Genomic DNA, 14,586 nt, shown 5'->3' with positions numbered 1-14,586 from the left:
GCTGATACAGAAAATATGGGGAATACTTTAAGAGGAGGTGATAGTTCACACCAATACAAACGTCATCAAAGAATGAATGGTCTTACATGAAACGCAAACGCGCTGGGCGCTCCGCAAAACGTTAAAACCGCACTCCGGTTGAAATTTATCGGCAGAAAAAGAATACCGTGCATGTGCAAATGTAACCTGGGGAAGAAGAAAAAACCGTATGCAAAACTTCGTCACAGTAAATAAAAGGCGCGGACTCCCGTCCTGTGAAGGTATTCCAGCGTGCAACTGGTGCGAACTATCAGATCTTTAAGTTCTTTCCCGTCTTTTCTGATTCACCCTGTATATGTCAATTAAACATACGAAACGTGTATAATCCAATTCCTTTTCTTTCACTTCCTATACCACATGCAAAAATCAATGCATCAAATCCTAGCAAATCCATGCAGAGAAAATGACTAGTTCCACGAGGAGAGGTAACTTACGATTCGAGAAGAGAAAAATCGGGGGGAGTTTCGGAAAAAAAGTCATCTACGATTACCATGACTGTCACCTCAAATAATTCAACACCATCATCATTTATTTAAATAGGTAATTTATTATTTCTCGGTTAATTTTTCTTTTTCTCCTTTTCCTTCCTGCCATTACTGTTATAACATCCAGATCCGCCCCAGAATCGTGGGGAGGTCATTTCCAGTACTTGCCCGTTGAGCATTACCTAACACGCGAGACTCTAATTGAAGGTACGGACGGAGTTATACCGATCCTACGATTAACTTCTTCTTCTCCTCGCACTTAGATGTGTGTGTGTTTCGTTCTGACTCGTAACAAATGTATAGATATTAAACGTGGTGATGTATAGATATATACACGCTGAAGAGTCTGGATCTAGACTTACAAGCACGCCTCTCACAGCCGCCTTCGTTTTCCATTAGTCTTATTCCTGGACGGTCGAAACACCAACTCCGCATGTCATCATCATTTGTAACGTGGTCGATTCCTTTTTTAAATATGCCCTGGTGTGGTCTGGAAATGAGTCTTTCACGTTTCTATTCAGTCACGTCCATTCCTATGAGTGGGGGGAGAAAAACATTTTTGAATTATTTAGTCGTATATAGAGTCACATTTGCCATCACTTATGCATCGTATGATGCATAGTACGCAACATAAAAAAACAGTCTCATTCGTATTTAAATACAGTTCAACTAGGGAAAAAGACTTCGGCTGTAACGGTACCTCGACAAATGAATCTTCCTTATAACGTCGGGGAAAAGGAATCGCTTCGGATAAAACGACACATTTTTCGTCGCTTTTGTTTCCGATTTGATGGCGTTTGCCAAAGATATTTTATTTCTCCCATTTATTTACTTTTTGCCGGACTGCAAAAATTATTTTCCCCCTATTTATCTAGTTTCTTCCACAAGCAAATAATTTATTTTATTATTTTGACAGTTTGAAAATTGTTCCTAGTATATTTTCGCCTTCCACATATTATTTCTCTTATTTACGGCATTTGTTTTCTGTCGATCCTCAAGTTGTTTCTCCCAGTTATTCAGTTTATGCCAGTCTACGAATTACTTCTACTTTTTTGTGGTTTTTTTTGTTTTTTTCGGTCATCAAATTATTTCTCATATCTAGTTTCTCCTATTGATTTATTTTTGCTGGTGCGAAAATTACTTCACCAATTTTCGCCGGTCCCCTCGGTATTATTTAGATGCTTCCACCAGGCCGCAGCTTCAAAAAAAAAAGTTGATGAGCACTGCTGTAAACGCTCATGTCTCAGAAAGAATACAAAATTTATGAGTGGTCTTGGTATCTGCGGATAAACCTCGTTAAGACAACTTCTTCCGGTCCGGGAATGGGCGGCTCGAGACAGAATTTTAACTCGTTCGAAATATCGATGTGGCACCCTTTTTCGAGATCTTGAACCGCCCCTTGATCTAAGGGCATCAGAAAAGTTACTTCTACTCTTTGCATGTTTTCTTCCTTTTATCTATTTTTTGTCGATTCACAAATTATTTTTTCCACATATGTTTATTTGTTGTCATTCTACAAATTATTTCTAATATTTTTTTCTGTCCCACAATTACTTCTGCTATTTATTCTTTTGCTGGTCCGCGAGTTATTTCGATTTTTTTTTTCCTTTATATATTCATTTATTTTCCGGCCCGCAAATCCGGGGGCCGTTTCACCCATTTATTTATTTTTTTTGTCAATTCGCCAATACCTTCTACAACCGACGCTCGATATAACGAACCCCTTTCGTTCCGTTGAAAACAGACGTTATATTGAGGGCGTCGTTGTATCGAATATAAAGGATATATGATAGTCGTTCTATGAAAAATTTAGGACTTTTCATACCGGTTGTTGTTATGGAATGGTCGCTATAGAGTGAGGTCATTATAACGATCATCGACGGTATCACATTTTTCCGGTCCTCCTGAATCACTTGTACAGTCGAATCCCGTTACAACGAACTCCAAGAGACCGGAGAAATCACTTCGTTGTAACGAAATTTCGTTATAAAGGAATTCCATGTTTTTGTATTGTTTCTATGTAAACTTATCTGAGGGATTAGAAAAGTGTTCGTTAAAACGAGATTTTCGCTATACGTATTCGTTAAAACGGGATTTGACTGTATTATTTATTTTTGCCGGTCCGCAAATTATTATCACTACTGTAGATATTTTTTCCTCTGTTCAGTCCACAAATTATTGCACCGGTGCGCAAAATTGTTCACTTAATTTCACCGGTACGCAGTCGTAAAAATTCTGAACGACGCTTGTTTATACAGTATGACTTCAACTTGAAAAATTTTTATGTTCGGTAAAATCCCTATATACGCCTCTCTCAAGAATTTACTATAACATTAAATATAAAATTCCTTCATTCATTGAAAGAAAATCGGAAAATAATGAATCCTAAGCGAAAAAAAAAAATCATAATTAAAATATCGAGGGAAAAAAAATACTATAATTACTGGCCATATATTCCGAATCTATTATAAGTAATTATTTATTTTTTATCAAGTTCCCCATGTGGAAATCCGATCGTAAAGAAAGAGGAATATGAAATCCTATAACTATAACAACAAAAATTTACTTCTTTTTTTGTATACTCGTAATTACCATCAGAAGAAGAATTTCCCAAGGTAATAATACTTGGAAAAATTTCTACGATTTTTCTTTTCTTTCCCGTAAAGTTCTCAAAATATTATCATTATGCTTATTAAAGGTAATTACATTAGTGGTTATTTTTTTCTTCCTGTGTTAATCAGCAGAGTATCAATGATATTTTTATATACCGTCGGACTTTTATTGATGAAGTCACTCTATTTTTTTGTAGAATTTCAGATGCTTTTGATTCCGATGAATATTTTTATGTGGTAAAGTAATAAAAACTATAATCTATGTATGTCTGTGTGTTTGTCCTTTATGCATTGTTACACCATTCATCCGATCGCCATGAAACTTCGGGAAGTTGTTGAGTACACTCCCGCGAAGGTTTCTGGCATAGTATATCTATCCTAGTTGGCGCGCGTGTCGAAGGTTTCTGGCATAGTTGTGTAGTGGGTGCTAGACAACGGCGATTTATGTTTTATTTTAAAATTGCACTGCATCATGTGGAATTGCGGCAACACTTTTGGATGGTGGTCGAACGGCGCATTCAGCACTGAAATTGCCGTTGAATTTGCAAACCCCTGAGACGTCAACATGCAATATTCCGGAATGGGCAAAGTGCTCCAAACATGTGAACTTATCATATGGGACGCGAATGCACAATGGCTTACAAAAAAAGCATTGGAAGCGCTCGATCGTACGCTGATTTGAGGGGAAATGGACAGCCCTTTGGTGGAGCACTCATTTTATTGTCTGGTGATTTTCGACAAACTCTGCAAGTCATGCCACGTTCAACACCCGCTGATGAACTTAATGCATGTCTCAAATCATCAGTTCTACGGCGACGTGTAAAGAAATTGACTTTGAAAACCAATATGAGTGTTCAACTACAAAATGATGCATCCGCCGAACGTTTCGCAAAACAATTGCCGGATATTGGGAATGGGACGATGGCAATCCACAGATCTACACAATGTATCACATTGCCAACAAACTACCGACTTATTCGTGTACTCACCAAACGGAAAACAAAAAATATCGTGTATCCACAAGCACTCTAACAAATAAATAGAATTAAAACGACGCTTTGAAATGTTTTCCGTATGAAAATGAATAAGTTTCAATAAAAATGGCACACAAGGTAAATGGAATGTTATCATAACGAGAGAGTTTCCTCGAATTTCCTTCGTTCTGAGATCGCAGCAACGCGCGATTGGTAAGCTAGTGATATATAAAAAATACTTTTATGAAAATTATGTAATTCTAAGTAGCTGATGACTTGATAATCATCTTAGTGTTATTATGAGGGCTTACTGTGTTAAATGTCTTCCCAGCGGTATCCGTACTGCGTGTGTTGTCCTAAAGCCGGGAACCTGAATCTGATCACTCGAATAACCGCCTCCTAATAATCCCATGATCGTCACAATTCACCATGCTGTCAGCCCCTCCCCGCAAATACTCTTGAATCCCGTATATACGGGATGGCTTTCAATTCTTTACTCCTCGTTATTTCCTTCATTTCGACAGCTCCGCTCATAGGCGGCGATACGGGAGGCAAGGGAGGGGCAATGACCCCCCACCCGCGTCAGAGGTAAAGCCTACTGATCTAATGTATTTGCGTATATATAAATTGACATCATCATCATGAACCCCTCCCCCCTTCCCGCAGACTTTCAAGTCTATCTGCGCCTATGCCTCCGCTGCGATTGCAGTCTTTGGTATTGCTTGCGTGAAAGCGAGTCGGACTGTTATGTGAGGAAAGTCTCTCAGCGCAGTGATCAAGCAGACTTTCAACTCGATACAAAACGAGCCATGAAAATTCAGGCGTTCGCCATTTCGCGTCAAAATATGGAAAACAGATGGCAGCACAAGTATAAAACAAAGGAGGATCATAACTCAATAAATGAATAAATAAATGCGTTGGTAGCACGCATACATTCAGAATACACATTCCAAAGACATCTGTGCCAAATCGTTCGAAATTCCTCAGACGAATGTTTACGAGTTGCGTGTACGGCTAAAAGTAGTAGTAATCTTGGATATATTGTTTTTTGCAGTTATGGCGTCCTGATCTTTACCGATGCGTTCGCTTTATGGTCTGTCTAACCAACACCATCTTTATCAGAAGGCCATCGCGCGTAAGCTCGTGGCCCTCATGCGTCGGCTTGCTATATCCAATGGCTATAGGTCAGATGACTTTCTTCAGTGACATCACGGACTTCGCGTGGAGGCTTCCTGTTATAGATGGCGTTGGTCTAATAGAAATGGCTTGGCGTTTTCTCAGACGGCCACCGCGGGAAGCTCGTGTTGTCACTACTACTACTAAACCACACATGCACCTCGTCCATATTCCTCTGCGGAATCTCTAACGAATTGGTACATTTTGGAATGTGCGTGTACGTGTAGTAAAACCTGACATTAAGTTTGTTTCTTATAATGCTTGTTTATGTGTAGTGCTGCCATCTGCCACCAGTTTTTCTAACTATGAGTGAACTGTAATGATTGAATAATCGACCTGTTGCTATCTGTGGCGAGACTTTTTGATGGGGAGACCGGCTCGCATTAGCGCCTCGAAGTTGGAAACCACAGTGGCGACGGTGGGGTTCGAACCAGAATCCTCGCGAGTCCGTCAATAGGACCACTCGACCACCACAGCGTCTCATGTCGTTGAAGAAGGTCATCTCACCTATAGCCATTGGATATCCTACAAAAACAGGTAAAGATGGCTCATGCGTCGACCTGCTATATCCACCATAGATAGCGCTTGTGTCCCGTAATACGGGACACAAGAGATCCGTCAAATCGCTTCGGATATATAAGTCCAAAAACATTGAAATATACCACCTACTTAAATTTTTTTATAAATATTTGAAATATTTTGGAATTTATGGGACACCCTGTATTTTAGAATCAACAATCGAATTTTCTCCGAAAAATACCAACGAAAAAGGCAAATACAAGAAAATACAATACCCCTATGCGCTGTGGGTGTCGTCTCCCCATTAAGAAGTCTCGCACAGAGAGCAACAGACATACAACGATAAAACATTCAATCGTTACACTTCACTCATAGTTAGAAAAACTGGTGGCAGATGGCAGCACCACACATAACAAGCATGACACAGGAACAAACTTCACACCAGGTTTCACTAAACGTACACGCACATCTTAACATGTACCATTTCGTTAAAGGAATATGGACGAGATGCATGTCTGGTTTAGCAGTAGTAGCGGAAAGAAAAAAAATATACGTCTCTTCAACGTCTTGACCAGAATGAAGCTGACTGTCTGCATGTAAGTCTTCTATGACACTCTGATTGGCTGCTGGTGAAATGAAGCTATCTAATTAGAGAGTGTATAATTTTTTTTTTTTTTTTTCTGTCCGCTGAGCAATCGATATCTAAGATTTGCTAACCAATCTAAGTAGCATCCTGCTAGCTAATCTCCCCAACAGAGAGCAACAGGCCTACAACTATAAAATCTTCAATAATTACTAACAATTCACTCATAATTCGAAAAATAGGTGGCAGATGGCAGCACTAGACCAAGCATTACACACAAAACTTCACGTTACGTTCACAACACGTACATCCACATTCCGACATGTACCAAATATGGTGTATGTGTGGTTTAGTAGTAATCTAAGAGCGATTTCGGTCAGCTTGATATTTTTATATTCCCCGAAGAGGACACCCATAGCGTGTCGAAATGCACTAGGAGTTTTGTATTTTCCCTTGTATTTGCCTATTCCGCTGGCGATGATTTTTCAGGCAAAGTTTACCTACTCTTCCAATAGAATTCTTCGTCCTCCCCCCCGTATTCGATATTTCAAACGGTAACGGAATATAGCACGAAACAATTCCTGAGCCTAAACACCTGAAACAAAACGTTATTGGAGGACAAAAGCCCCTTTTCTCCTTAGAGAATAACAGGTAGAAAAGAACGTTATAAAAGGATAAACATTTCGGTCGGGGAAGGAAAGTAAAATAATCGGAGATCGTCTCCATTTCGGCCGTTACAAGCGAATAACGGGACTTAGAACCAGTTTATTTTCTGTTACCCTGTATATATCCCCCCCTCTATCCTTAGGTTAAAAAAGAAGAAAACGAATCCCTACATGCATACCTTACCTTATATGGGATAGAAATTCAAGAATAACACACACACACATACATTAGAAAATCGAGCGAATCTTCGATTGAGAGCGAAAAAGAAAACAGTAGAAAATCGGTGCACATATATATATGTATACACACACACACACACACACACATGCGGATAGGAAATCCTCCTGAGAGAGTTTTTCGTTTTCTTGGAATTCGAACGTCTCAATTCCTGTAAAACGTTCCGGTAGAATGCTTACGTTAGGCTCCGGAAAATGTATTCAAGGGAAACTTCGCAAACGTTGCACAAGAGCATCCTTTGCCCCGCGCTCCATGTCATTCTTTCTCTCTCTCTCTCTCTTCGTGGAATATTTATTTTACTTTTTTTTTTTTTCCTGGAAAATTTCTGCTATCGTTTCGAATTTCACGGGTTATCTTTAACCAGTTGTATTTCTATCCCTGCCTCTGCCGTTTTCTCTGTAAGTCAAATAAGGATTTTTTGTTATACCAGATATATACCAAAGTGATATGCCGGGGGAACCTGACGCTAGAAATATACGCGGAAGATGCGTGTGGTACTCGATACCTCCGCAAGGGTTTGTAACGCGTGTACGTGCCTGTATGTATACAAGCATCCGTCCGTATTCGGAGGATATCTGGGAATAATTCAGAAAAAATGTTGTAAAAGTCGATGCAGTCGTATTGAAATTACGGAACTTATAAATATATTTCATGTAATGTACAGGGGTGCGTAGCTACCAGCACGTATCGCATTTTACTCGCGAACCATTGACCCTAGAGGCATACTTCCAATTAGAAAAAGTATCTAAATAATGTGTGGGGACTCAAATACGTAATTCTTGTTGCAAGGGGTTGTTTAGTTATGAAAAAAATAACTGTATACGGACGGCCTGTGTTCAAAAATCCAATTATGAAAAGTTGTTGACCTGTCTCTCTCTCTAGAGGACAACAAAAAAAATTCTACATTTCTAAGTGCAATATGGGTTGGAATATTTGAATTGAAAAAAATGGTGGAAAAAAAAAACAGGATGGGGGTCTTAGCAACGATAAACCACGTTTTCCGTTAGTTTTTGATGTTTTTACTGAACTTTTCTCCGTTAAGGACGAGCATTTCCTTGAAAGAATATCGCACCGCACGGCATGCAAGCCTACTAGGCCGTATATTCTCAATGGATTTATGAAATTTTCTGAAATATCGAACTAAACGAAGTTCTTCACACACAGACAGGCTCTATGTCTTCTGCAAAAACAGTTTGATGTCTGCCTAAAATGTCTCAACCGCTCAACTGTAGCAACCTGCTATCCACCTTAAAAACGGAATTGCATTAAGAGTTTTTGTCTAAAAATACATGTGATGAATTGTCCTAAGCAAATGAAATTTAACTCGGGCAGCTTTATACAGGGTGTCAAAGCCCAGAACTCTACCGCCAAAATGAGAGGATCAATAGCCCACGCACGTCAATACAGATTTTTTGCTCTCATTGAACCCAAAGTCGCAACCCAATTATTCGGGAGATACATGTATCGCCTCACTTCAGAAATCAACATGACAGGGCAACCTTGCTCACATCATGAAGGGAGGCGGCGGTGGAGTTTTTTATCCCAACCACGGGCATTTACGCTGAGGAAAAATATATCGACGCGTTTTCTCCCCTCTCTTCGGTGTTATATGCGTTTGGGAAAAGTATTTCTCTTTCCACACTCACACCACGGTTACATTAAAAACGTTCTTTTTCCTCCCTTACTTAGCTCCAGTAACTTAAACTGCATGTTGACATGAGCTGAAAGTGAAAGTCATTTGCAACCCTAGATCGCATTGGAAAAACTGTTTGTCTTGACGTGCACCGCTCCATTTTGGAATTAGATTTCTGGAAAACCCTGTAACGGCTGCCGCAAGATCAGATATACTTTCATCGTTCGTCTTGATAAATCCACTTGAACTGGTTTCATTATATCGATGCTCCTACTCCCCCTATATTTTTTACTGAACACAATCCAAGAATTACTAACATGATATACGTTCTCCTGATGCAATATATGCATACATAAGTAATTAATATAAGGCAAAATATATAGGTATTATAATCTATGAGTTCCGTATATTAGCGCTTGTTCCGGAGAGAAAACTTTCGCATAATCCTTCACTTTAATGGAAGCAACTCCGAAAATAAAAACAAGGTACAGGAAGGAAGGGGGAAAAAAACAAAATGGGAAAGAAAAAAAAACGGGAGAGCACGTCTCCGGGAGTAATTTCTATGCAAATTAGGACAAACAATCTGTATATCGTAATCAATATCCATCCGGCACGCAACATTTCGAGAGCTCATCTAAGCTCTTAGCCGAGAATAATGTAATATTTATTGCATCGATCTGTTATTTTTTCCTCCTGTATGCTTTTAAACATTAGGCCCCAAATAGGATTTTGTAACAAGAATTGCTGATTGATCCGATATAAAAGCCTACATTGAGAGCTAGCCCCCCCCCCGCCCTCCCGCCAATCGTATATGCGTTCAGGTCACGGTTCCCGATACGTTCCCATTCACGAATATTAGGAAAAGGGGGACTTTTTTGTTGTGACCAGGATCACGCAATCGTTGGGCTTTCGGTAGTAATGTAATGAATATCGATGTCATTTTGTTATGAGTTAATATTTCTAAATAGCGGTACATATATATATATTTTTGAAGGACTTGGTCTTGGAAACTAATCGGGAGGACCATTCTTTTTTAAAGCTCATATAATTTCAAAATTAATTTTAAGTAAACGTCCCCCAGATCGGTAAAAAGATTGTAGGTTCACGATTGACGCGTCTATATCAGTTACGTGTATTACATCACACTACATGAGAGAGACGGCGTATACATAGATGATCAAAACTTTGGTCTGACGTCAAAAAAGCAATATTCTAGTTTGTTTCAAATGAAGAAATGAGCTGTGTCGGAATGTTGCGCCTTCGGCGTTATAAGTGGTGTGTGTCAGTAAGTGCTGCCATCTATCTCACAAAAAGTAAAACATGCTGTGACATGAAAATATAAAAGATTACAAAAACTAAAACGAATGCAATTAGATATGTAATGCGTTAGGTAACAATACCGTTCTTAGACGTTAGTAAAATACGAGATACCAACTTCTGCCTACAAGCGCTGTAAGGGCGCTAGTATTAACTATATATACCTGAACCGGAAACTGTCCATGGTGCTCCCTGGGGTAAGGTTTTTTTTTACATTGATAAAATAAATTATTCCTCCGGGTAAAACCTGTATAGTGGATCAGATTCACCGGGTCGGGGTAAGTAACTCATATATAACTGGAATCTTTCCTTAGTTGGGCATTGGCCACTATATCCAAGCTCAGCTACTACGGCACATCGGCTTTGACGTCAATAAGCCAAGTTTCTCGCTGATTCTTAGCCATAATAATGTATCTTCCATTTTCAGTCTACGACAATGCGACGACACATTTTTCAGCTCTCTTGCGCAAAAACTGATAACGCATTAATAAAAATTAGTCTTTACCAATAATAATTATGATTAACCATACGAATAATATTACTTATGACTATAAAAACAGGAATTGAGTCACGATTCTCGACATTTTCAAAAACATTTAGCGGAGTCTTTAGAAAGCCGTGGATTCCTATTGTAGCATGTATGAAAAACTAGAAGTATAGACCCATATCTCTTTTCAGGGATAAGGAACTGTAACTTATTTTGACGATTGAATTCGTTATTAGGGTTTGCGCTTGTTCTGGTGGTGCTGCCATCTCTGAGTGCAAATGACAGATGGCTGAATTTCGAGTTAAGCAAGCTTCATGTTGAAAATCTACTACTAATACTACTTAACCACACATGCACCTCGTAGACATTCCTCTTCGGAATTTCGAACGAATCGCCATATGCCGAAACGTTTGTTCTGAGTGTAGATAGAACCGCTCACAACCCCGGACTGATTCAAAGCACCTTACTTCCGTTGTAAGTACCTTAATCTTACTCTGTTCTGAACCCTACTCTATTCTGAGTGTATGTGTTCGTGGCCGTAGCGTATTTATGTCGTCCAGTTGTGCTTGTTTCGTGTTCGTGCTGACATCTGCCTTAGACTTCGTGCTTCCATCTGACCACTGTGCTTAAATTGCAATAGCGGTAGAGCCTGGACGTGCTCGGTTCATTCTGTATACTGCCATATGCCTTACATTCTCTGAAGTAAAGATGGGAAATTCTTGAATTTCACGTTATGTCAATATCGTGTTGTTGCACTAGTAGGTGTGACTGCTCTCAACGGAGAGACTTTTTCAAATAGGAAACCGGCTCACATTCGCGGCTCGAAGCTGCAAAACCGCAGAAAACAAATCTCAGTCGGTAACTACTGTACCGTCAGACGAGCATTTTATCCACTCGGGTGCATTTCTGTCATCACTACATCCAAGAGAGCAATAGTACCTCTTTTTGACGTTTTCGCCAAAAAAAAAGAGGTACTATTGACTGAAAAAGGAAAGTAGAACTCTCTCGCGAAAATATTGGCATATATATATATATTTTTTTTTTAAATTAACGCTTTCACATTTCGTAACACATTTCCCCAGCCTCTGAAGGGGACGGTCGCACGCACTTTTAACGCTAGCTACATTTTCTTAATAAGTATATGCATTTTTTGTCGTCTTTCCTTTCACTCAGTTTTTGTCAATGACGACCTGTAAATAAATACCAATGGTCTTCGGTGAATTAAGGCATATGGTCCCAGGTTGAAATCATTCGTATACACAGGGTTGGATCTAGAGCTCGCTGTCGGGAGGGGCGATTTTCAAATTGGTGTGTATACGGTGACCATACGCCCCGCATTTTGTCCAGTATTTTCCGAAACAGCCTCGGGGGGTTTTTCTCTGTCTTTTTATTCTCCTCCCCGACTTTTGTTGAAAAATGTCATGGTTTTTTCCGTTTTTTAGACGGAAGATTTCTTGAATTTGTTATTTAATCAAAAACGTTGATATAAGTAATTTTAAATGGTTTTATTAAATACAATATTATCATATTCGCATTTCTCTTGGGGGGTCGGGGTAATCACCGTGATCTACCTCCCCCCCCCCCATAGATTCACGCCGGCGTATACACGGATGATAATTAAGTTTTACATGCAGTATAAAACATTAAAAACGCATAATTTTATAACCCTACTAGAAGGAAAGCAGGAAGATCCTGCTTACATTTTTTTTTGCCAAATGTCAACTGGGATTCATCAAGAGGGTCGAATATTCGTAACTCCAGAAGTCAATAGAACTTTCTTATATATATAAGCCGGATCTCTCTCTCACACACACACACACACACAGCGTCGATTTTAATGTGATTCCTTGATAGTTTGAAAGTATTCTCCATAATTGCTCACATCGTCGCCGAATCACCATTCCTCATAGACCTAACCTCACAAATCAACGGAAAACACTACCAATTGAAAAGAAACAGTCTGATTATGAATTCTGTTCATCATCTGTCACAGTACTTCATAAAACCGGGAACGATAACTGATGTTATCGATAACGCAACGACGTCGGGGATAAAAAAATACTGAAGAGAATACAATAGAAGCGTATAATATACTCGAGCACACACCGTTACGAGAGAATCGGAAATCAATGTCAAAAAGAGAGTTGAAAGACTGTTAAGAAACACACGCGTAGGATACGCTCGACGTATAAGAACAGAAAATATAAAACAGAATCACACACAAGACTTGGTTGGACATGTGAGAATCGCACCAGTTATGGCAGCACCTCCGGAAGTTGTTCCCAACACAAGGGCGTGGCAGGCTTTTTGTCATCCACGTTATTCGGTGCGACAGGCACATACGCTGAGTTTTGAAGTTGAGCTAGTACCTCTCTCTCTCTCTCTCAGGATTAAATATATATTTAACAAAAAATAAATAAATGATAATAATAAAAATGCCTGTACACACACACACACACAACATACACGATAGAAGCGTGAAGCGATGTCCTCTTTATTGTCGGAAACGATGTCGTGGGTAATCGCCTCTGAAATGACTTTCGGAAGTTGAAGAACAAAGAACACGAGTTCGAGACACGAAGGGGGAGGAGGAAAAAAAATAGCAAAAAAATGATAATAATTATCAGGGGAAAAAGTCATTTTGTTGTTGTTGTTGTCTTCTCTGTTTTATGTGTATATGGGGATAATTAAAAATTCATCTGGAGAAGTTCTTTGTGTGCCATAACTTTTGGCAGTCGATATACTTTATATGAATGGAATCGATGACGAGAAAAAAATAATAATTCATGTAAAAAAAGGGGGGGGGGTTTAGAATAAATTAATGAATTTATTCTTATTTTTATTGGAAATTGAGCTCATGTATTGAATTTATTCTTATTAGGCCCCTGTTTCGTGTCAATGGTGAAGCACGTAAGGACTCCCCGCCCTGAAACGACGAATTTCGCAAAAGAAATTGTTTTATATTTTCATTTGAAAGTGCAGTGATTTTTCACAATTTCACAGTGATTTCCGAAACTGTTTCACTTTCATCTCTGTCAAAGTCTTGCAGAATGCGTTTTCTGTACATTTGTTTTTTTTTTTTCACTTGAAAAAAAAAAAGATTTCTAAAGCATTTTGCAAAATATCTGTATATGAAGCTTCCCCACTTTTTTCTAAACAGCTCTGGCTGTGCTATGTTTGAAACATGATTTCATGGTGATCCAAAGTGGCAAGCATCAGTGATATGTTTAGTTTTAATGTTTTATGGATGGTGAAGCAATTTTCTGAGTAAACAACAACATCCTTAATCTTTTGCGGTCCTATGTCGAGGTGGACTCAACATGTAGGTCTGCATCAGGAAACCACACGGTACTTTGTTAATACGACCTCTTAGGGGACATTCAAGCAGAAGGGGGGGGTAAGGGGGGCCCTGTATGCTCTCTCTCTCTCTATCTATCTATCTATCTATCTATCTATCTATCTATCTATCTATCTCTTTTTCTCTCTCTATATGTATAACCTTAGACCCTCTAATGTAGTTAAAATACCGTCTCAGATAATAAGAACTATCGGTTTAATTTCATAGATTGATGAAAATATATCTATCAATGAAATATATTCCGAAGATCCATAATGAAAGTAATTTTTCCCACTTTTTTAAGCCGATGAATAAATTCTCATATAAGCTCAGTAATCCCACTCCCATGAAGAAAATCAGGAAAAAATTAAATAAATAAAAGATGAAAATTTATCTCTCGGGCAGGAATATGCTAATTCTTAAAAGTCTTACGAGAATCCCGTAGAGGAGGGTGAAAAAGTTTAAAATTTACAGTTTCTCTCGAACTATCAGGCACATCGAGAAATTTGACGCCCTAAAAG

The 14,586-nt window shown here is 38.9% G+C and overlaps 1 protein-coding gene across 2 annotated transcripts in view; it reads right to left on the bottom strand.

Annotated features, from left to right (window-relative positions):
• Window positions 1–14,586, bottom strand: part of LOC149070228 (teneurin-m-like) — a 292,210-nt gene that overhangs the window by 201,466 nt on the left and 76,158 nt on the right. For both annotated transcript variants that reach the window (XM_089250141.1, XM_089250142.1), the window contains exon 2: window positions 887–1,057. The gene's annotated coding sequence lies outside the window, so the exon portion shown is untranslated. The remainder of the gene's footprint in view (window positions 1–886; window positions 1,058–14,586) is intronic.

Source organism: Pholcus phalangioides, unplaced genomic scaffold (assembly GCF_987345545.1).
Source record: "Pholcus phalangioides strain wild (caught in Gottingen) unplaced genomic scaffold, Ppha-v1.0 ptg000022l_1, whole genome shotgun sequence".
Taxonomy (NCBI): Eukaryota; Metazoa; Arthropoda; class Arachnida; order Araneae; family Pholcidae; genus Pholcus; species Pholcus phalangioides.
Note: the sequence above shows the minus strand (reverse complement) of the source record. Positions and strands in the feature narration are given on the sequence as shown.